The following is a 6531-nucleotide window of genomic DNA, read 5'->3' as shown; positions in this document are numbered from 1 at the left end:
TTATTTGATCCTTGAAAGTGATTGAAAACGTCTGGAGTGAAGGATACGAGTTTGCCCTAATCCTTAGGATTTTGCAACTTTTGAACTAGGTCTTTTTCTCCCCATTTTTTGTCCTCTTGAATGTTAGGGTTCTTATGTATATATATGGATTGCATTAGGTCAGAATCATGGCTTGAGATTGAAGCAATTAGGTGATGTAGAGATTGAAAAAGATTTGAATGAAATCTTTCTATTTTGATCACCATACAATTTTATGCATTTTACTCATTCATTCTTGGCCATTGGATGAGGTTTGATTTGATAAAATATTTGGTGAGTGAATCATAAAATTTTATTTCATTTAAATATGTTTTTATTTCATTTAATTTGAATTTTAATGAATAAAAATCAAATATAAATAAAATAAAATCATGAAATAAAGTTTATATGACCAATGGGCCTCTCTTGTGCTTGGAATCACGTGGACAATTCAAATTTATGGGCCCAATACTCAAAAATATGAATTTCATCCATTAGGGCTACATGCCTTTTTCTCAATTTTCCCAACTTCTGTCAGTCATAACTCCTTCAATATTTGTCATATGAACATGTTCTAGGACTTTTTGGAAAGCCCAAGATGTCCCCTACAAGCCACTTTGGAACCTCTTTTCCATTTGAGGATTTTATCTTAAAGATATGGCTTCTGACAAAAAACAGCTTTCCGCGAGCTTTTAGAAGGACCTGTAATGTATTGGCCCATAGCTCTCAAATGGTGCATTTCTTGACTTTGGGCCCAACATCAAAGTTGTAGAGAATCAAATTTCCTTGAGAATGAGCTTTCGTTGAGGAATTTTTGAGAAAGTATGACAGAGATATGGCTGGTCAAAGTTCAGTTGACTTTTACCTAGAAACCCTAATTTAGCAACTTATCCTTTTGATGATTTCTGAGCTCTCCTTAATGAATCATGATCAACCTTTGATCAAATTATGAATCTAACATTAAAATGCTTATGTTGACAAAAAATCAGGAGTTTTGACTGTAATGTGACCACAGTTTACTTTCAGGTCAAACTAGTCGACTGTTTACCATTTGAGCAGTTGAGTGAGCAGTCTCATGAATCAGGGCTTGAAAATTGGCATGAGTATCCTTTGAATCATATGAGAGGCCATGAAGTCCACTTAAGGCATCAGAAGTTGATTTCTCTTTGAGAGCAGCAAAACCCTATTTATGGGTTGATTGCTTAGGAGAGAAGTAAGTGTGCTCAATCCTTGCATCGACTTGAGTGACTGAAGATCATGTGAGTCAGAATATTTTGAAATATGATGGGAAAATTTTGGGGTATGACAGCAATCTTAGAGCAAGGTAATAGAAATAGTAGTAGCTATAGTAGTTACATATTTCTTGCGTTCATAAGCCAGTGTTTTATTTGTCCTTTTTCTTCAATGCAGGCAAATTGCAGTAGAAGATGCTTCAAGGAAAAGGTCAATGGATCTTCGATTATTACATGGAGTTGCTTATGGAGTCTCAAATCACAACAATTAGGGAGCTTCTCAGATTCATGCTCACTGTCAAGTCTCATCGACCCGTGTCAAAGATAACAATCACTTGTTCTTCTGGTTCTAAATCTACTTCTGCTTCACCTTATTATTTTACTACAGTGATGTATTTACCTCTACAAGAACGTGTTGTTGGGTTATCCAGAATCAGAGGCGGTGGAATAGCAGTTCAAACAATTCTCGACTGCAAAAACTTTGTGAAAGAATGGGAATTGAGAGATGAAATGTAATTAGTATAAACTTATGTACACCACTGAAATATCAAGGAGGGTCTGATAACTGGCAAGTGAGGTGTGAGTGTGGAGCACAGGATGATGATTGTGAGAAAATGGTTTCTTGTGATATTTGTGAGGTGCGACAGCATACAAGATGTTGTGGAATAGATGATACTGGGCTTTGACCTATTTTATCATGTTTCTTTTTTTTAATTAATTAAATGGTTATTTTATTGCCACCTAAGTCAATGGGTCAAAGCCAAGTCAGCATGTGGAGTAAAAGGGTGTGATAAAAGTTGATTAAAACTTTTATAAGGGTGTCTTCGTAAAAAAATAACTTCAAGGGAGCAAAACCGAATCTTGCTCTAATGGCAGGGGGTGTCGTATATTTAACCCTTAACTTTTTACTGATTAGTATCATATCTCTATGACGGTAACAAAATCATATGATAAAAAATAAATTAAATTATTTCAATTTAATGAGTAACTTAATGAAAATATTTGAAAGTGTTGAAATTGAAACTTAAAATTAATTAAAATTTAAAGTGATATTTAATTCCCATTAATAAATGAGTGTGAAATACAAATGCATACAATTTTAATATTTATTAATAAATTTAATAAATGGTAACAATATTACATTGAAAAATAATAGAATTTAATGGGAATACGCCGACGGTGTAAAGTAGTTTTACACCGTCAGTAAATTGTAACCGTCAGGTTTTAAATTATATTTGACTTTTATTTTAATTATATATATAATAATAATTATGAATGGTTGTGATGGAATGACAGTGTAAAAGTTTTTACACTGACAGTGCATAACCATTAATTAATCCCAAAATAATAAATTGAATTATTTATATTTTAAAATTTATTCAAAATATTTAAAAAGGTTAAAATAGACAATCATAAAATGAAGTCGTTAACGGAAATTAATATTTAACTCTAACTATTATACAATTATTAACATCTTAATGATTCATTATTAGTATTGGAAAAAGAATACTAATATAATAATAAAATTAAATAATTTTAATTTAATAAATAATTTATTCAGAATATTTGAAGTAGACAAATCAGACAAACATAAAATTAAATCATCAATTGGAAATAACATTTAATTCTTATTAGTAGAGGATAGTTAAATAAAAATATATAAAATTAATTTTTTTACTAATAACTGTGAATAAGAAAAATAGAAGGATAAATGTGTTTTGGAGGAACAATCGGCTTTTATTGAGGGTCGGTCTATCCTGGACAATGCTATGGTTGCGACAAAAATTATTCATGCGTTGAAACGGAGGACGAGAGGGAGAATATCATACCTTGCTCTCAAAATTGATATTAGTAAAGCTTATGATAAAGTTGATTGGGGTTTCCTCAAAGGAATTCTTGTCCGTATGGGCTTCGATGAGAAATGGATCCATTGGATCATGATGTGTGTGACTACGGTGCATTATTCTGTTGTTGTTAACAATGATAGTTGTTGAAGTACGAGAGACTAAGAGACATTTGAATAAACCGTGTGTTTTGTAAAGCACTACGGAGACTTTATTATATATAGAGAGATTACAACTAATTATATGATATATTCGATGTGAGACTATTCTATATTCAAATATTATTAACACTATATATTTACAAATACCAACACTCCCCCTCAAGCTTGAGCATATAAGTCAAATGCACCAAGCTTGCCACATATATAATTAGTTCTGGGACTTCGCAAAGATTTTGTAAACACATCTGCTAACTGATCATTGGAGTTGACAAAGCTTGTGACAATGTCACCTGATTCCATCTTCTCTCTGACAAAGTGACAATCTATCTCAATATGTTTGGTCCTCTCATGGAAGACTGGATTTGTAGCAATATGCAATGCAGCTTGATTATCACAAACAAGTGTCATTGGTCTTGCTTCTTCAATTTGAAGTTCTTTGAGCAAGTGTGTTAACCAAATGAGTTCACATGCTGCCATTGCCATGGCCATATACTCTGCCTCGGCGCTTGATCTTGCAACTACATTTTGTTTCTTACTTTTCCAAGATATAAGGTTTCCTCCAAGTACACAATACCCAGAGGTGGATCGTCTATCAATGGGTAACCCTGCCCAGTCAGCATCAGAGTATCCAACTATCTGAGTATGTCCTTTATCTCCATACACGAGGCCTGGAGCACGTTTGATGTATCTCAGAATCCGGACAACAACATCCATGTGTTCTTGGCAAGGAGAATTTAAGAACTGGCTTACCACACTAACTACAAAAGAAATGTCTGGACAAGTGACTGTGAGATAATTCAACTTTCCAACCAATCTCCTATACCTTCCTGAGTCAGATAAGGGCTCCCCTTGCTTGGGTAGGAGTTTGACACTTGGATCCATAGGAGTATCAGCTGGTTTAGCGTTCAAAAAACATGTTTCTTCTAAAATATCCATAGCATATTTCCGCTGAGAAATCACCAAACCATCTTTAGATTGGGCTACCTTAATACCCAAGAAATAGCAGAGTTTACCAAGATATTTTATCTGAAACTGATTCGAGTGATGTTGTTTTAACTGGAGTATTCCCTGTTGATCACTGCAAGTTACGACAATATCATCCACATATATAATAAGATAGACACACCCTTGGGTAGAGTGACGATAAAACACAGAATGATCAGCTTCACTATGGACCATACTAAACTGTTGTACAACAGTGCTGAATCTGCCAAACCAAGCTCTCGGAGATTGCTTAAGACCATAAAGAGACCTGTGTAGCCTACAAACCATATTTGAGGACTCCCCCTGAGCAACAAATCCAGGTGGTTGCTCCGTATATACTTCCTCTTCAATATCACCATGTAAAAAAGCATTTTTGATGTCAAGTTGATGAAGAGGCCAATGTCGAATGGCTGCAATGGCTAGAAGAAGTCTAACAGATGTCATCTTGGCTACAGGCGAGAAGGTATCACTATAATCTAACCCAAAAATTTGAGTGTATCCTTTAGCTACCAAGCGAGCCTTAAATCGATCAATCTTACCATCTGGACCAACCTTCACTGTATAAAGCCAACGATAAATTACTAAAGATTTTCCAGGGGTAGAAGGACCAATTCCCAAGTACCACTACTTTAAAGAGCACACATTTTGTCAATCATTGCTTGCCTCCACTCAGGGTTAGATAATGCTTCACCTTGAGTGTTAGGAATAGAAACAGAAGAAAAAGAAGACAAACAATTATACTGCAAAGGAGAAAGAAGATCATAACATAAATCAATATAATGTGGAGAAGTATTTCTTGTTTGACGTATACGTTTTTGAAGAGCAATCGGAAAATTAGACTCAGGTTGCGGGATCGGATCCAATGATGGCGAAGGCCACATAGGAGAGTCTGCAATGACCTCAGGGACATGTACTGTCTCAAAGATAGGTACTACCTCAAGGATAGGTGCGACAAACGAGGGTTGACGACACTGATATGTTTGAAGCGTGCAAGAAGTGGGGTCAACCGTAGGGCTAGAATGATGGTGGATAATGGGAAATGGGACTTCCAGAAGAGGTGGGGGAGTACTATCCTGAAGGGGTTCCGGAGTTACTTGGCTGGACTCGAAATATGGAACAAACTCGAAGAAAGTAACATCGGCCGATACGAGGTAACATTGTAGAATATGTGAGTAGCAACGATAACCTTTTTGGGATCAATGATAACCAAGAAAGACACAATTTAGTGATCGATCTGATAGTTTATCAAGACCAGGAGAGAGATTGTGTACAAAACATGTGGACCCGGAGACTCGGGGAGGAATTTGGTGAAGTCGCGAATTGGGAAAAGGATTAAATGAGGGATTCTATTGTTAAGGACTGATGAGGGCATGCGATTTATAAGGTAACATGCTGTTAGCATAGCATCCCCCCAAAACCGAAGTGGAACGTTACCATGGAGAAGTAGGGTCCGAGTAGTTTCTACGAGATGCCGATTTTTGCGTTCGGTTACCCCGTTTTGTTGAGGTGTATGAGGATAAGATGTTTGGTGGAGAATATCATTGCCGGACATAAAAGTTTGAAATTGTTGGGATAAGTATTCACGAGCATTATCACTTCTTAAGGTACGAATAGACACATCAAACTGAGTTTTTATTTCTTTATAAAATTGTTCAAAAATAAAGAATAATTCAAATCTATTTTTCATTAAAAATAAACACATGCAACGTGAAAAATCATCAATAAAGATGACAAAATACCTAGACTCAAGTGTAAAGACAGTACGCGAGGGACCCCAAACATCAGAGTGAACTAAAGCAAAAGGGGATGAAGCTCGTTTATTGAATTGATTTGGAAATTGACTACGAGTTTGTTTCCCTAACTGACAGGACTCACAATGTAAATTAGACACCTTCGATAAACTTGGAACCAACTTCTGTAGTTTAGGAAGACTAGGATGACCTAACTGAGCATGGATAGTGAGTGGAGAATCTTTGCCTGAGCATGTCTGAGATGACATTGAGAGGTAAGAAAGGCCTTGAGACTCACATCCGACGCCAATCGTCCGTCCCAAACTCCGATCCTACAGGGTAACTGTAACACGATGGGAGAACTGACTTTTAAAATGTGCCGATAGCATTTATCGCCACCGACTTTTATTTTATCCAATTAATAAAGGCTAAAAGAACAGAAAAAGAACTTTTAAAAGACTTTGAGTTCGGGGGGTAAGTTATACAAAGGGAAGGTGTAAGCACCCTTTGTATCCATGGTTATCCATGGGCTCTTAATTGCTTAGCTCACTTTGTTTTCAAA

This window comes from Vicia villosa, linkage group LG4, assembly GCF_029867415.1.
Source record: "Vicia villosa cultivar HV-30 ecotype Madison, WI linkage group LG4, Vvil1.0, whole genome shotgun sequence".
Classification (NCBI taxonomy): Eukaryota; Viridiplantae; Streptophyta; class Magnoliopsida; order Fabales; family Fabaceae; genus Vicia; species Vicia villosa.
The sequence above is the reverse complement of the archived record's forward strand: the minus strand, read 5'-3'. Positions refer to the sequence as shown.